This window comes from Oreochromis aureus, linkage group 3, assembly GCF_013358895.1.
Source record: "Oreochromis aureus strain Israel breed Guangdong linkage group 3, ZZ_aureus, whole genome shotgun sequence".
NCBI classification, from domain to species: Eukaryota; Metazoa; Chordata; class Actinopteri; order Cichliformes; family Cichlidae; genus Oreochromis; species Oreochromis aureus.
The window spans coordinates 79,035,245-79,053,555 of NC_052944.1; the positions used below are offsets into that span (position 1 = coordinate 79,035,245).

The window sequence follows — 18,311 nt, forward strand, 5'->3', positions numbered from 1 at the left end:
AGACATTGTTTTTAACGGTGTGTTCACACCGAATGCGATAGAGGCGGCCAGAGCGTCAGGTTTACATGTAAAGTCAATGGAAAAGCCCGATCTCCTGCGATGACACGCGAAAATTCGGAAGCAGATTTGCGTCGTGAAAACGCGTGAAACAGCAGCGCGTCTGGCACGTTTGAGTCGCGAAGAAAACCACGCGTGTCAGATTTTGTGTTGCATTTTGTGCATACGCGCGTATCGCGCCAACCGCTCGAGTTGGAAAAATTTGAACTCCAGCGTCAAATCGCGCCGCGACAACCAATCAGGAGGCTGGTGACGTGGCTGTAAGGGGCAGATCCAGCCAAAGCCCTTCATACTTCAATAAGGAGGAAAGGCTAATCAACCTGCAAACAACCCGGAGCTTTACGACACCAGCTGCTTTGTGTACCGAGACAGGAATCTAAAGGACCGAGCTTGGAGGAAGATATGTGAAGCTGGCAGCCTAGTAAGTTCATTCATTTCTCTCTTGAAAGTTTTCACTGACCCGGGGAAGCTGCACAAAAGCTAGCAAGCCACCGCTATTTTCCCACTGATGTACAAATACCGTTCTGCTTTTATGCATGTTGTCATATAGGAATATATTTTGTTTATTAATAAACAGCACACAGTGGTCCCGCTGTTCATCCGTCACTGCTTCTGCCATGGTCCTGGGTCGGTGACCCAGTGTTATTGGTTTGTATTATGACTGTTGTTTTGGGTTTCCTAGGGTTTAGTGGTGTTCCCTCTGTTTGGTGTCTTCCCTGCTTGTGCATCCCCTTAGTGTAGTAGGTCTCTATGTTTAGTCCGCGTCTCTGAGTCTGTGTCATTACGTGCATGTGTTTCCTGTTTTACTTTGAAGGTCTCTGTCTTATGTCAGCGTGTTCTGTTTACGTTTCCCCTGCCCCGTCAGCTGTTATGTTTCCCAGGTGTGTTTCCGTCCTGTTTCCCATCCCCTGATTACTGGTGTGTATTTATAGTGTGTGTTCACCTGTCCTCGTTGCTGGTTCATCTATGTTGTTCACCTCGCTCTTCCTGCGTCTCTCCGTCCGCCTCTCACTGCGGTCAAGTGAGCCCTCACTTACGAAGTCACAGTCAAGCTAGCCGCCCCGCCAGTCGCACCTAAAATGTGGTTGCACTGCTCTTACGTATATTACGGTACGGATGAAGACCGACTAAGAAACGCAGTCTTTTGTGTCCTGACAGTATTTTACTCCAATATCCACTCCCAAATTTGGTTCATCTCCACTTTTCACCCCATGATCCAAAGCCAAAATTACAGTACAATTCAGAGAAAATTAACAATAAAATTTAACCAATATACAGTACTGTACTTTTATAATATCTTCATTTTTGACCTCAGATTACAGGAAAACTGTAAGAGGTGACGCACATATTTCACCGGATTCTGACTCTGGGTGACCCCCACTCTTCATCCTGTCATCCACAGACAAATTTACTGTACGGTTTTTGAGAAAAGTGATAGTAAACTTTACCCAAATTATTGTAATGTACTCTGTATATTCAAATCTTTGACCTCAGTTTACAGGAAAACTGTAAGAGGTGACACAGATATTTCACTGGATTCTGACTGTGGGTGACCCCCACTCTTCACCCTGTCATCCACAGACAAGTTTACTGTACGGTTTTCCTGAAAATTGATAGTAAACTTTGCACATTTTACTCTACTGTACTCTATATATTCAATCTTTGACCTCAGATTACAGGAAAAGTATGAGAGGTGACACTGATATCTCACTGGATTCTGACTCTAGGCCATCTCCACTCTTCACCCTGTGATCCACAGCCGAATTTACTGTACGGTTTTACTGAAAATTGATAGTAAACTTTGCACAATTTACTCTACTGTACTCTATATATTCAATCTTTGACCTCAGATTACAGGAAAAGTATGAGAGGTGACACTGATATCTCACTGGATTCTGACTCTAGGCCATCTCCACTCTTCACCCTGTGATCCACAGCCGAATTTACTGTACGGTTTTACTGAAAATTGATAGTAAACTTTGCACAATTTACTCTACTGTACTCTATATATTCAAATCTTTGACCTCAGATTACAGGAAAGCTGTAAGAGGTGACGCAGATATTTCACTGGATTCTGACTCTGGGTGACCCCCACTCTTCACCCTGTCATCCACAGACAAGTTCACTGTACGGTTTCTGAGATTGCTGTGTTAACAGAGTATGACAAAGGCTAAGAAAATATACTGCCTAAAATAATATCAAATTTCAACAACTAATTACAAAATTGCCACACCTGCTGTTATTCCCAGGTGTTCGATAGAGCATTATTTAGTCATAAAAAATACATATCATTGACATATCATCAGTAAAAGAAATACTCTCACTATGCAAGACATGTTTGGAAATTCAGTTAATAAATATTGTATGAAATCTATGCAGATGTTTGAAGGTATAATGCAAAGCATGTTTGTTTCTTATGGCTTACAAATGTGTTTGCCTTTAACAAAATTTACATTTCATTTATACAGTTTCATGAGACGAAACAATAAAATAGGTTTCCTGAACTGTTCTTCATGGCCCAAATTTTGAATCCTTTTGAGGGTGATGCATTATCCATGAAGGTGGGCAATTTGTTCATTGATCTCTGACCCTCACTGACTCTGGCGCCTCCTAATTCTGCTTCCAGCCTTGCTGATTAATGTGTTCTTCCTTTTGGCATCCCTGTCACTGATGCTGTCACCAGTTGTACACAACATCTCTGCTTGTCCACCAGTCTAATCTGTAATTCAGGTGAACCCAGAATTACCTGTATCTTTGTAATGTTTCAAAAAAATATACACTATATGTTGATGTGCATTGTCCTTTTCTTTCATTTATAAGTAAGAATCTCTATGGTTTTAATGACAATTCATATACAGATTGCGGATGACATTTTATTCAACACTCAAATAAGTTCCTCACCAGCATACTGTAGTACAATTTCAGCCCACCGTTAATAAACCCATCCAATGCAGCGTTATCAGAGAAATTATGCAAGTGTTATGTTTGTATGTACTAGTAATCTATTTATCATTTATCATGACTCCTGCTCTGATGATTATTTTCTTCTCCTTCTGTAATTTTAATAGATAAAGGATGTTGAACATTAAGCTCCAAACAGGATGAATGAGGAAGACCACAGAGGAGAATCGTGGATGTAGTGAAAGAATACATGCAGATGGTTTTTTTTTCATGGTGGAGGAGCAACTTCTGATACCATCTTAAAGAAAAACACATAAAATTGAAGAGTAAAAATAATGACAACAATATGTCTAAATTTTGTATTAATTTTTTTAGAGCAAATGCAGTCTTGTCATGGTCAGAGTTGCCCACTCATATTTAACTAATTCAAATAAAATTACTGAACTTAAATGCTTATGTTCTAATAAAAGGCATTGTTTAATACTTCTGCCATGACAACCCAAATAAATCAATGAGAGGGAAACGGAAGATTAGTCATCAGGCAAGGTTTACTGTTCATTTACCATGCCTTGATAAAAGTAAGCTTAACAAAAGAAAAAGGCTGTGGACGAGAACCGGGCGGCTGAGCCAGATCAAAGACATTACTAAAACAAAAAGATGCCAACAACTTCCCTAAAGTGGAAATCTAATAATATGCAAAACAAAAGGCCTGTGTAGCTGCTTGACACATAAGGTCAGTCCCAGGATACAAAAGTGTCATCACCTGCCTAACCTAGTGTTTTTAACACTTAAAGCTCATTTGAATGTGTTTGGGGTACCCGATCTTATCTGTCCAGCCTCACACCCAAACACTCTATTCACACACACAGACACCTACTAACAAAAGTTCAAAGACGGTTAGAAGCCAACCTGGCCTGGGAGCGGTTTTTTTAAATTATCCCAGGCAAGCGATTGGTCTACTGTTCCCCAGATCAGCCAATAGAGATGTGCCAATTACCTTTGTATTGGACAATAGAATGAGGCTTGACACCTGAAAGACAAGAGTAACAGAAAACACAGAGCTGGATGCCATGGCATGCAACAGATGTTGTTCCATGCTCATTTTGATTGTCTCAGTAAATATGTTAAGTGCACAAACGTTGAAAATCTAACTCACTCACTTGTCCAATAGAAAATAATATTTTCCTCTTTGTTTGTTAATTTTCATGTTACTATAAGTAATAGTAGTCTTAATTCATAATTTATATGAAAGTCTTTAATCACATCTTTTACAATATATTTTAAGCAATATGCTTTTGTCTTTTTCTCTGACACTCATTGTCTTTAACATTAATATTATGAATTACCTATACAATATCTTGCCTTTTGATTGCAGGTTTCATACATTTTTTTGTTTTTTTCATACTGTAACTCATAGAAATATTTCTGCCAATACTATTTTGATTATATTTTATACATGACATTAAAAGGTTGTACATTGCCTTAACCTTTTTAGTTTTTTGCTTCATTATTAGAATTAAATTAGTATTTTTGTTAATTCAATGCAAACTGATGTGTGGGACAAGAGTCACATGACATATAGCCAACCCACCTTTGATCTTTCGGTATTTATTGAGTCGTTGCATCGTACGGACAGATAACGTAGCTTTCATTGTGACAGGAAACGGTTATATGTGGTTACGCTGTCATTACATATACTTATTATTAGTACACTGAACTTTTCTTCGAGGCCTACGTGGACAAAAATTTTCGGTTTACCCACCAACAATAAAATGGAAAGGTGAGTAATTAACACTAAAAATTGGACTATTAACAAGAAACGAGAACATTCTAGCCATTTAATGCCAGTTATTTTCCTCAGTCTAATTATATAAAATTGTTTTAGATTGTTTGCGCTTTGTATATAGTCTTCGTCCAGAAATGTGTCTAAAATCATAATTTTTAGAATTTGAAAACTTTAATAATATTGATATACTAACCGATGGAGAGCATATATGTATAGAAATATAACATATACCTAAGATTAGGTTTTGTACTCTTAGGCGTACATTTAAAAGTAACACACTCCATTTAAGCGTAGTTAAAACTTTTGATGTTGTATCGTTTTTTAAATATAAATATTCATTAAGAAAAAGAAGTGATAACACATTGAGATAATTGAAAGATACGTAACATTTTGTAGTACGAAAAAATACGTTAAAACAAAATCCATGTTTGGTTGAATTAGTTGTAAAACAACCATAATAAGTAACACTGTTCACCATGATAAATAACTCATCTCACAAAAGTCTTTTTGTCACATAAGGTCATAAATTCTCTTTTAAGCATTTGCACTGGGTATTATCAGATTTAAATTTTTCATTGGCTTGACACAATGACTCTTTCATGTCATTGTGATTGAGATAATGATTGTAAAATACGTTCAGAGCAACGGTCTTTAACAGCTTGTCTTTGTGGTTTAGGAGCCACTCAAAATGTATATCTAACAGAGTATAACATTATTAATAGTAATAAATCAGGTAGGGAATGTGTATTATACACAGTGAATTAGTGCTTGTGTTTTTTAACTATAGTGTTGATTACAGTAATTTGCACTGTGAATTTTAAAACTTAGAACTTAGTGATAGTGTATTAGCAAATAAACATTAAAAAGGACTGTGTTAGTTAGCACTTGTATGGCCAAAAATCTAACTGCTACCAGTTATGTTGTTGGCATAGAAAAATGCTAGAACCCTTAATCCGTACTGCAGTTTTGGATTTCAGAGACACAGTGTGAAAAAACTTTCTTCAAGATCAAAGGCACCGGTTTTCAGGTGTATGGGGTATTGCAGATTTCAGGACTGCCCTGTCACTGTGGATGTGGTGGTTTATGACGAAGAGACACTGAAAGCAGAAGTCGTTTTTAAAGGAGGTGAGGTCTGCCATAATAACAAAGAGCTGAAAAGGCGGCCTGTGCGTGCACAATCACGTCAAAGTGCTGGAGAACTCCTCAAAAACAAATTACCAAGGAGCTTGTACTTGGAGTCTTTACAGAAAGTGCCACAAAAGGTGATCCAATCTGGCAACAGGGATGATGCTCCAACTTTAGAAGTCTTGAAAAACATTGCATGGTCTGAAAGAAAAGCCAATAGAGCCGATCCCAACGAGTTGATGAGTTTACAAAAGATAATTCAACAGTATCAGGACACTGAAAAGGATGTACTGCAGAAGATGCTGATGCATCCAAAGGGCATAATGCTATGGTCTAAGAAAACCTTGTCAGTTTTTCATCAAAGATGCAAAGAAGACATTGTGTACTTTGATGCCACTGGAAGTATAATAAGAAAAGAAAGTGCTGGAAGGCCACCATATTATGTGTATGAGTTGATTGTCAGAAACCCATCCAAAGGTGCTTCTCCTCTTCCAGGTGCTACATATGTCACATGTGACCACACTACTGCCTCTGTGACATACTTCTTGCAGGCCTTTCAGACTGATCTGGTAAGAGCATTTGGTAATCGGGCCTACAACAGGCCTGTCATGTTCATGTGTGATGGATCCCTAGTACTCCTTCGATCCATTTCCATGACATTCTGCAGAACAAGTCTAGAGGATCTGCTGCAGAAGTACTATGTCTTACTCACTGGCACAGGAATTCAACATTCCCATTCTTCATCGATGTTTGAGCCATGTCATGAAAAATGCCAAGGACCTTTGTAAAAAACAGTGAGTACATTTATATCAATAATTAAAAAAGAATACAAGATTTGTAATGTAAAGGCCCTACTAACAGTGATTTCATTCGTTCATTTTCCCAGCATTCCAGAGAACTACAGGCTTGGAATGCATGTGACATGGATGATGTTGTCCATAGTGCAGCAATAGTGTTTTGCAGTCCTTGTAGTGGAAGGAACGTAACAAAACACTACAACAACTTGAAAATCCTTATGCAAAAAAGGGGGACCCTGGATTTGGATGAAAAGACTGTGATTGCTGAGGACTACAAGGTTAGCTAAGATTTATTATTTAAGTAATCTTATTAATAACTTTTTTACTTGTGTATGTCCCAAATGAATTAATGAATTTAAATTATTAAAAATATATATATATATTTTAAACCACAATAACATTATATATAATTAATTTCTCTTTGCTTTGATAACTTACTGAATACAGATATATATCTGTTTTACAGACTGATGTTCAGAATGCCCCCTTGAAGACCCATTTCCAGGCAATTGTTGACAATGCAACACTGGACTGTGAGGGCGAAAGAAACATCTTTCATGCACCCAAATTTATTGCCGGTCTGGTAAATCACCTTCTACCACATGCAACTTTGTGGTCATCAATGATGCTCGGTACATTTTTTTATTTGTTGTATTACTATCATAAATTGTCATTTATTAATAAATGTAAATGTGATAAATGTTGAATTATCTATTTTAATTATGTTTTTGAGTTACTTGTATTCTTCTTAGGGGATCTTGGACGTCATGGTACTGGTCCTGCTTACCAGCAGCTCAGTAAACTCTATAGTGACATTCAGCAATCCAAGAACCAGGTATCATAGCGAGAAGAATAAGTGAAAAAGAAACTTAAATTGTATATAAATTTACAGTCCATAGATATTGACTTAAACAATGTACTATTGTATTTAAGAATTTTACACAAGACAACAGAACCCAAGGAATCATGGAGAAAAGCTAGTGGGATTTGAAAAAAATCCGTATCCAGAGAAGGAGACTGACAAGGCTTGATGACTTTGTGGAAATTTATCAAAAAATGCATGATGCCCTCCTGCTTGAATATGCAGACATGAAAAAATCAAGACAAAAGGTATGAATAACTTCCTAATAATGAAAATGATGTTTTATACAAATAGAACAAGAAACTAAGAAAAAGTGAAAACATTTGGCTATGACTGTAGAATTAAGAGTTGATAAAATAAGTAAGCACTAAAAGTATGTATGTGTAATCAACAGTCTTTTCGCGTGGAAATGGAGAAATGGAAAGACAAACGCATTAAACGGAAAGGTGTGTACGTGTCACCGTTAGTGACCGAACTGCCACTGAAGAAAAAGAAAACTGAGGTAAGTCATCATGTTCCCATTATTTTCAATAATTAAACCTTGTGATGTCCTCCCGATTGCCATACTCCTTTTGTCCTCTGGGGTAAAGCGTCTGCTTTGACTATTTATAAAGCATCAATTATAAATTATAAATTATAAATTATCATTCGTGGAATACAGCTTTATCAAACTGTATTCCAACTGATTACCTGAAATTTTTATGTTTTTTGACAATGTATTACACCTAGGCATGGGCCTTAGTGAACCCCCACTTTAATGACAAAAATGCATGTCCGTAGGTGACACAAGTGCGGAGGAAGCTCAGGTTTTTGCTTTTTGCTGGTCACACCATGTACAGCTTTGTTTTCAGCAGTTGTAGGCCAAGGGCATATGAATTAAACAAGCTTTCAAGGGTGATCATTGTCTTTTGGAGACCTACTGTATTCAGGGGCGGATCTAGAGAAATTTTCTTAGGGTGGCATGAGGGTGGCAAAGAAATCAAATAGGGTGGCAAAATCAAAGCCATTTTTTCCCCCCAAACACATATGCAGGTGGTTACATATGGTTAAAATGATTCAAATGCAGTAAGTATACACGTTATAGTCTATAACTTAATTATTGTCTGTAGCCCACATAATTAAACACTTTAGTTACATAAAACATGTGAGTTTTGATGTTATGTACTTTATAGCCTGTATAATAAATAAATATGTAGCCCAATAAGTATAAAATCCAGAAAGCTACACAACATGGGGCGGTTCATTTACAAACACAAGTCTAACTTAAGTTTCACACTGTTTTTTGTTAGAAAACAATCACATTGTTACAGCTTAAATTATACAAAATGTCAGAAATCTGCACTGTCATGAACAAAAATTTAAACCTAATTTTTCATGATTTGTTGGATTAACCCACTGAGGTCTGAAATACAACCGGCCATTTTTGACTACTTTTGAGTTTACGTTTGTATTTCACCCTCAGATTGTTTCATTTTATTTTTTTCCCCCTTGCCTTGTTTGGTATCATTCTTTTCAGCTCAACTGAATTGAGTTGTTTTTTTCACTGACATACTGCATTAGTACTACTATTACTATTAATAGTACTATTACTGATCTGAAATCACACAAAGAACTTAAAATCCTAGTAGCATTTTTTACTGTAAAAAAAACCCACAGACATGTTGAGTAAATTTTTATAACTTGAAATGCAAATATAAAATGTACATTTTGTAAACATATACAACTATTTATCTAAAAATGCAGCCAATACACCTGCCGTTTCTACAACCATTTAAAAATATTACTAAAACTAAAATGAGAGAACAGTCAGGTTTCGCAATAAGATGCCCCACAAATGATGTGTGCCAGTAAAAAAAAAAGGTTTGTCCACCAAAAGACAGGAGAACAGCACAGGGATAAACCTGCAGGCCTGACAACAGGAGGTGTATCACTCCGCTGGCTTTCTACTTAGTGACAGTGTTTACGTTGCAAATGTGCCTTAGTGACATTCATTAGTGCCCTCACTGACACACAAGACAAAACAACGACTACACAACAGAACAACTACACAACACAACACACTAAGTATACACTCCACACTAAACGTCACAAATCTCCCACATCTAAAAACTCTCTCCCTCTCTCTCTCACTCGCTCGCTCTGTCTCGCTGCCGTTACCGTCACTCCCAAAACTTTTCCCTCTTCCTAAACAACCAAATCCCACATGTTGACTTTTTTTTTTAAAATTGGTCGACATGGTGCATTTTCCACCGATAGGAAAGAGGTGGCATTTTTTCCTTTCTTTACTGTTTTCGCGCTGTCCTTAGAAAACGCTTAAAACCCACACACACAAAAACGTGACGACAGTGTTTAGAAAAAAGCGTGGCTTATATATATTATCATAACTCTGGATTTACTGGCCTGTAATTAAAATTAAAAAACTTTGAAGTCCGAACTTTCAATGTGGGCTGAAATAGAGACTCAGCATGGCTGCAGCTTGTTGCTATGTCAGCTTAAATTAGTCATTTGATTTGGAGGTGCAGCGTGTCCGTGGACCACAGAGGGTTAATAACACTCACCTTCCTTCCATTTCCAGAGTGTAACATCCAACCAGCTGTGCAAAATCCGAAATTCCCATGGTGTTGTTCAAAATGTGCTCTGGCACAATCATAACCATCCCTTGCTACTGAAAACAAGAAAAAAGCCGGTCCTGATATGGGCTGAATCATTTGTTAATGGTGGAGGGGGGGACACTATGCAATATATTCAGTTTTAGCATTTATATTCACTGTTGACTGTAACTACACTCAAACTGTTAATGCTATCTTATTTTAATAAACAACACTGTCATATGCAAAACTGGGGTGGCACTTGGGGTGGCAAGGGTTCATTTTAGGGTGGCACTTGCCACCCCATGCCACCCTTCTAGATCCGCCCCTGCTTCAGTCAGAGCCAAAACAAACCAACTTTTCAGCGTTAAACAACTCAGCTCGTAACCTAAGGAAAAGGTAAGTTTTCTCTAAATATCTTTTTAGCTGTGGTTAGCTGGATGTCAGTCTTATTGTAACGGACTGGGTTACAAGTTAGTTGACTTTTGTGTTATCAGTGTTTTGTGTTCAGAATTACCAGTTACCTATGGCATAGTTGGACCACACCCGCAGCAGGGTGATTTACTGAGTGTCCTTGAACGTGCAGTAGTCTAGAGGCCGGTTGGCCTGTCAATCAGATCAGTTACCAATGACAGAGAGTCTGGAGGAGAGCATGTGTGTGGTTGGCTGAGAGTGTTCGGGGGGCGGGGGGTGAAGAGAAGCTTGTGTGTGTGGTGGCGGAAAAAGAGAGGAGGAGGGAGATTGTTGTTGTTGCTGTGAGCGCGCTTTTTCCCTGTTGTTTTGGCGCTGGCTACAGCCCACAGTAGCCCGTGTTACTAATCTGAATAAACACCAGTAACCAGAACGCCGATCGTCTGTGTCTTCTGTCGGAGGGACGCTACATTATGTTACAGCTGCTGTGTCGAGCTCGAGCTGCGAGTCATATTTCCGGCGCTACGTTGTAGTGAGATAAGTTTGTGGGTGTTTTGTGCAACTTCAGCTGTCTTTTTAACTGCTCGCTGGTTAGCTAGCGTGAGCTGTAAGCTAACAGCTTAATGACGCTAGAGTTCCACGAACATGCAAACAGCTCGTCTCTACTGCTTTAACTGTTAAAACAGAAGGCAATACTGCGGCTGACGGGGTTTATTAGGTGAAACAGCAGCTTATTTAGTTTAAACAGTCTGCCTTAAGCTGGGCAAACACTGCGATTTTTTTCAGTCATGTTATTCAGCTCCTGCTCAAACTGTACAATTAAATCGCAGGGGTTAGAAGTTCAGATGCAGGGTCTCACACTATAGGCCTGATGCGACCTGAGTGCTCAAACTGTGCGTCCTGTTGCGTAATCAGTTTTACCCCGGTTCTTTTATTCGTCGAGGGATCCAGAGATGGCACCGGAAGTCAGTAGTTATTTTCACAAAATCTTTATTCATCTTCATTTAAGCATGCACTTCTAGAAGGGAAGACGAGGCCGGTGTCCCTCTGAAACAATCTTCACCCCTTTGTTAGTCACAGCCAGCTTTATAGAGGCGACCCCATCATAAATCCCCATAATGTGCTCCAAACTCTGTCTCTGTGTGTATGCATGAGCACGTGAGTGCCTGTGTGTGCGCGTACCCACGCGTCTATGTGAGTGCACGTGAGTGAGTGTGCATGTGGATGTATGAGTATATCAGTTAAAACACTGTGGGTATGAGTCTCTTCCTAGGGGCCATAAATACCATCTCCCCTCCAGACCACAGTTATCAAGTTAAATGTTGAGACCCCCACACAGGTATCCCCTGGGGAATTTCCACTCAGCCTTAACTCCTCTTTGTCTTACTTTCACCGTTCAACTGGGGAGGGTCTCCTAAGATCTACTCCTAAGTTCATGACACAGTCAGGCCTTTATTCATATCCAGGGCAGCGTCAGTGTCTCTACCATAATTCTACATTCTATCTTAACACATTTCTAAACTCTAAAACAAACTAAACATTCCTACATGTCTAAACTCTAAAATAAGCTAAACATTTCTACAGTCCATAACATGAAGCTTATCATACAAAATCTGTCCCTTTCTCTCCCTCTCTGTCTTTCACTCACACAGACAAACACACCATCAACTTTGTTAAATTACTAATGAAAAACATTGACGAGGCAGCTGTGATTGAGCAGCAATGTCCATCCAACTCTTCATGGTTGTTGTAGTCGTGATAATTTTGTGAGGCCACATTGAAAAGCCTCGGATACGGAAGCGTAGAGCTGCCACCGGGGCAAAAGAAAAATAGAGCTATGTCACATTATAACATGAAAGGTTTATTGTTCTAACAATATACTTTTAATGTTTGTACAATATGTTTACGTTATAACGTGATATAGCTCTATTTTTCTTTTGCCTGGGTGGCAGCTTTACGCTTACGTACTCGGATGAGCTTGCCTCATCCTCCAAGTTGTGCCTCCATCTCTTGTTTCCAGATCACACGCTGCTGCCGTGCCGCTCCACCTTTTCTTTCATTTCTGTGTTTGTGCTGCGCAGTGTGAGAGGCGACAGGATTTCAAACTGGTTTGATTATCATGCGACCATACGATTGATGATTGGGAGGTGGTCGTGAGGTGTTAACTGCTTTTCGTTACCCCATGTATACTACACGATGCACACACGATTAAGGCAAAACATGGCCAATCCCCAAAACCAGCGGTCCCCAACCTTTTTTGCGCCACGGACCGGTTTATGCCCGACAATATTTTCACGGACCGGCAATAAGGTGTCGCGGATAAATACAACAAAATAAACAAAATAAAAAAGAAGATTTATTCATAACATAACACGTGAAAAGACCCAGGAAAACCAAGTTAACGATAAAAACGATAACAAAATAACGCTGAAAACCGATAAAAACCCTGAAAACCATACATTTCACACCTGAGCCTCAACTCTCGCGGCCCGGTACCAAACGACTCACGGACCGGTACCGGTCCGAGGCCCGGAGGTTGGGGACCGCTGCCCAAAACGGTTGCGCGATTGAAAAATCGTGTCAAAATGGGCCAAAAATTGCACAGTGTATGGGCAGCTTTTGGAGGCTAGCTCCAAACAAACATCTGCAGCTTGGCAGTGTATACAGCACTATAATGACCAGACCTAATTCTTTCAAAAACCTTACATCTTTCCACAGGTCTCCACTTCATCAGACATCACCTAGACACACAGCTGGATGAGACCAGCACAAACAGCAGCCTAACTGACGAAGATGATGGATCCATGGGGTCAGGAAAGCCAGAAGCAGAGGAGCTGAAGAGGTACCTTTCACTGTCCAATGTCCATACACTGGAGGTGTGGAGCTATTGCATGGCTTTTCTCAGATCAAGAAACTGTCGATCAAAGTCAATACAGCTCTTCCTGCATCTGCAGCCTGTGAGAGACTTTTTAGTCATGCAGGACTCCTGTTCACTGCCAAACGGTCACAGCTTCACAGCAAGAACCTTGAGAGCAAACTGCTGCTGAAGCTGAAGCACCATTTCACTGACTGAAGAAACAATTTATGGTAAAGTGAGCAATACACATATGTACATCCACATAGTGGGAATTTGTATTTGTTTTTTATAATTAGTTTTACTCTGATTTCAGTGTTTATTTGTGAGTGTAGTTTTTACAGTTTTACATATTACATCGTGTTAATCCACTGTCTATACTTCAGGGTATTTTAGTATACAAAATAAGTTTTGTTAGAATGTCTATTCTTGTGGAATTTTAGCACAGATGTTTTGTTTTGTTTTTTTATTCCTGCTGTCCGTCTTGGGAATAAACTTTTCCTGATTATACCTGTTGCATCTCTGTGTCATTTGTTTCTGATTTACTTAATCCCTCCTATTTAAAAGAACCACCCCTAGTATGACATTCTGGTGCATCAGCTGTAGTCTGTTATGTTGAAGTTGCCTCGTTCTAATGTTTTCTCTGAGGCTGCTGTAAATAATTTTGAAATTACACCCCACGTGGTTACGTTGTGGAGCTGAGTCACGTGACCGCACAGTCACAAATCACCACAGAGCCAGGAAAAGGGGGCGGAGAAAATGTCTGTGTAGGAGAGGAGTCGAGCAGAGAGAGCTGCTTTTTCATGAAAGGGGAGTAAAGTAGTAAACTTACAGGAACATATACCACTACCAACGTTTGGATTGATATCTACATCGATCTGCACACCCTTGTCTCCTGGATCGTAGCTGAGATCAGTGTGAACCACGTGGGTCTCTGCTCCCTGATCTGTTTCCTGTTTGGAAAGACTTCCAGCTTCATCGCGGAGTTTCTCTCGGTTTGTGGGCTCATCTAAAGGTAAGCACCGAGCTAACTTTAATGTGGGTTCAGTTTATGTTGATTTGATCTCTGTTGAGAATAATAGATTGCTTGGTATACAGCGGATTTAGACAGACTGTAGAGCAGGGTAGGCAACCTTTCAGATGAGGAGTGCCATTTAAAATTTCCTCAGTAGTTAGTGTGCCACAGGGGCAATTTTAGCCCATTTTTGCGGGTCCAAGCATACAGTACTTTGTTGAGACTTAACATTTTAACAACAAAAGTATAGATAACACCTCTCCCTCCCAAAATGGTTTGTTCTAGCTCGCCTCTCCCCCACTGTGGCTCTAGTGTCCTCGCTGCTGGAGGGATGGTGGCTGAGACTCAGCGGAGTGGAGGCGTAAAACAGGACATATTAGCTGCATTTAACCTTCAGTTACTCTTTATATAGTTGGTAGGAGTCAGACCATGTTCTGAAATGTATACAGCCTTTTTAAAATCTAAAACTTAAAATTGTTCGTAGCCTACTTTTGTTACCACTGTCCTGTTTGAAATGGATACTAACTAGCTAGCTGACTGAACGCCCATTAACCTTATAACTCCCGTTGTGTGTGTGTGTGTGTGTGCAGAGAGACAGCCAGGTTCATAATGGATATTAGGAAGTTGATGTGTTTTTTTTTTTTTTGTTTTTTTTTTTTAAAAGGAAAAGGTAAAAGTGTAAAATCAAATGATCTGCCAATCAAGAATAATGTTGGATCAGTGTTTCAATATTTATATCTTTTATTAGATGTACATGTGGTTTGGTTATTTGCCTTTTGGTTAAAAGTACACTGAGAGAGAACTTTTCGTTAGTGATGTTAATAATATTTTTTTTTCATATTATTGTAACTTTTCATGTAATTAAATACAATCTATTTGTGTATGATTGTCAGTCCAAAGAGGGAGAGAGAAAGAACAAGTTCAGGAAGAACCAGGTAAGAAGACAGGCGAAACAAAAACTGTTTTTTTTTTTCAAAGATTTATTTATTGCTTTTTCCAACAATTTTTTTAACCAACAGGAAGAGAGAGTTCAAATAAAATAGAGGAGGAAATTAATAAAAAAAAGAATTAAGTGTATAATAATAATGTATATTCATCGTGTATGAACAGTGTTGGAGAAACACATAGATATAGTTATATATACTCTCCCATGTAGATCATTTAGATATTATTGCAAATAAAAATAAAACAAAACAACCCCCCCACCCCACCCCAAAGAAAAACAAACAAACAAAAAAACGACAGTGTTCCAATAAACAGGTATAACACAGTGAGACAATAGGTTTAAGTGCATTATTCCAGGGCTTCGGGCTGAAGTTTAGTCCAAGGGTGTCAAGTTAGAGAGGCATCCAACCTAGCGGGTCATGACGATAAGCTATGTCTTCTTCAGTTCCAGTCTATTTAATTTCACCTCTCATCTCTTGTCCTTCTATTGAGCAGTCCAGCACTTGCAGGCCCCCCAGGTTCTCTTCAACAGCTACAACACTACTTCTCCCATACAGATTAAATGGGTATAGTCATATCTGTTCACTATCGATCATCTCCTCACATTCCAAAAATAACAAAAAATTTCCCCACAATTTTTTTTTAAAGGAAGCATGTTTACTCTTTATCATAGACGTAGGTTTCTCCAAAGCAAGGGATTTTGACAGTGTCGACAACCAAGTTCTCAAGTGTGGTCTACTAATGGATCTCCATGATTTGGCTATGCTATATTTCGCCTGTAACGGGCAGAAGATTGTGGTTTTTTGGTGAACTTTGCTCAGCTGGATTTCAGCGGGGAAAATTCCTAGAATACATAGTTTAGGACATAGATTCAGCTTGACACTTGTGATATGCACAATTACATCTAAAACTTCTTTCCAAAACTTTTGGATTTCTGAGCATTCCCATAGGCAATGCATCAGTGTGCCTTTTTCCCCACATTTAAAACACCGAAGCGTTTTTATACGCCATGCCAAAGGTTTTCCTGCCTTCTCCCCCTGGTCATAATAGGTCTGTCTTAGTCTAAATAGTCCTGCTGAGGTTTTGTCAGTGGTTAATTTATCATATTTTGCTCTTAGTCTTAAAAGTTTTTGTTGTTTTTCTTTAGAGTCATTTAGGTTTATCTCAAGTTTCACTTCTTTTATTTGACCTTCGAGGTCCAACATCTCAGTGTAGTTTTTATTTGATTTGTTTTTGGTATAACTTATCATCTGCCCACGTATAAAAACCTTAAAGTCTTCCCATCTAGCTGAGGCTGTAGTTTCGGATTTATTAAAGTAAAAATAGTCATCAGTATTTTTGCCTACATATTCCAAGAATTTTTGATTATGCACCCAGTGTGGTTTTAAACGCCAAATAGGATTACGTCTAAAAGCTGTTGTAACTGAAAAGTTAAGCGTGGTTAAGCACACTTTTATATGAACAGCTATTAATTCTGGGGATAAGAGAGTTTGAAATAAGAAAATAATCTATGCAACTGCGGCTATTATGACTGGCTGAATGACAGGAGTATTCTCTCCCTGTTGGATTTTCTAATCTCCATATATCTCTAAGATTCAATTCAGACATAAAGTGTTGTATAGCTTGTCTAGATTTTGGATGGGAAGAGTCTAAACCTGATGATCTATCAAGCTTTGGCTCTAGGGTACAGTTAAAGTCCCCCCCAACGATTATCTCACCGTGGAGGGCTGCAATAGAGAGGAATGTCTGTGAAGGTTCTCAGTCATCCAGGTCATCGTAGTTAAAGGAGTTTGCAAAGAAAAGCGTCTGGACTTCTTTAAGTTGCTTGAAGACGTTTCACCTCTCATCCGAGAAGCTTCTTCAGTTCTAAGGTAAAATGGCCGAGAGTCCCAGATTTAAACCCAGTGGGAGTATCCCCCCAAGGAGGGACAAAGGACCCCCTGGTGATCCTCTAATCACATGAGCCAAGGTGTGAAAGCGGGTGTGGTACCTAATCAGTTACTAATCAGTTACTACTTTTGATTTTACTTCTATATTTCACTTTTAAAATATGTTTTTCTTGCCTTGTTTAGTATCCCTTTAAAAGAGCCAAGAGCCTTTCTTTCCACTTCCTCCATGTAAAGGTTGGCTACAATAGGGTCACACCCGACCAGATTTGCACACTGTTAGACCTCTGCCTTACCACAACATACTTCAAATACAACGAAGGCTTCTACAGACAAAAACATGGCTGTGCCATGGGCTCCCCTGTGTCACCTATTGTAGCCAACCTTTACATGGAGGAAGTGGAAAGAAAGGCTCTTGGCTCTTTTAAAGGAGAGTACCCAGCCACTGGTACAGATATGTAGACGACACCTGGGTCAAAATCAAGACACAAGAAGTGGAATCCTTCACTGCGCACATTAACGCCGTGGATAAAAACATCAAGTTCACCAGGGAAGACACTAAGGATAACTGTTTGCCTTTCCTGGACTGCGCTGTGCACATTGAAGAGAATGGCAACCTCAACATTGAAGTTTACCGGAAGCCCACACACACGGACCAGTACCTCCTCTTTGACTCCCATCACCCTCTGGAACACAAACTTGGAGTAATTAGGACCCTACACCACCGGGCAGAACATGTTCCTCTAAGCCTCAGGGAAAAAGAAGGAACACACACATGTAAAGGAAGCACTGAAAACATGTGGTTATCCTAACTGGGCGTTCATAAAGTCAGCAAAGAGGCACAGAAAAGAAGATCAGACACCAGCGAGGGAGGATAAGAAGGACAGACGCAACAACATTGTCATCCCCTATGTAGCGGTGTATCAGAGAAACTCAGGAGAGTTTTCTCCAAACACGACATCCCAGTGTACTTCAGACCCAGCAACACACTCAGACACAAACTGGTTCACCGAAGACAAAACTCCAAAACACAGACTGAACAACGTGGTGTATGTGGTACAGTGCAGCGAGGAATGCCCAGACC

General features: G+C 39.3%; 1 long non-coding RNA gene across 3 annotated transcripts; it reads left to right on the forward strand.

Annotated features, from left to right (window-relative positions):
• The first annotated feature begins 377 nt into the window (after window positions 1–377).
• On the forward strand, window positions 378–13,857 carry LOC120438265. 3 transcript variants are annotated; one of them, XR_005611745.1, is made up of 9 exons: window positions 378–478; window positions 6,365–6,438; window positions 6,537–6,663; window positions 6,756–6,944; window positions 7,133–7,298; window positions 7,419–7,501; window positions 7,600–7,776; window positions 7,923–8,030; window positions 13,246–13,857. It is a non-coding gene; the product is annotated as an uncharacterized LOC120438265 (long non-coding RNA). The 3 variants fall into 3 exon arrangements; XR_005611744.1 differs by having other exon boundaries at window positions 6,365–6,663; XR_005611743.1 differs by lacking the exon at window positions 378–478 and having other exon boundaries at window positions 5,091–6,663.
• The last annotated feature ends 4,454 nt before the right edge of the window (window positions 13,858–18,311 follow it).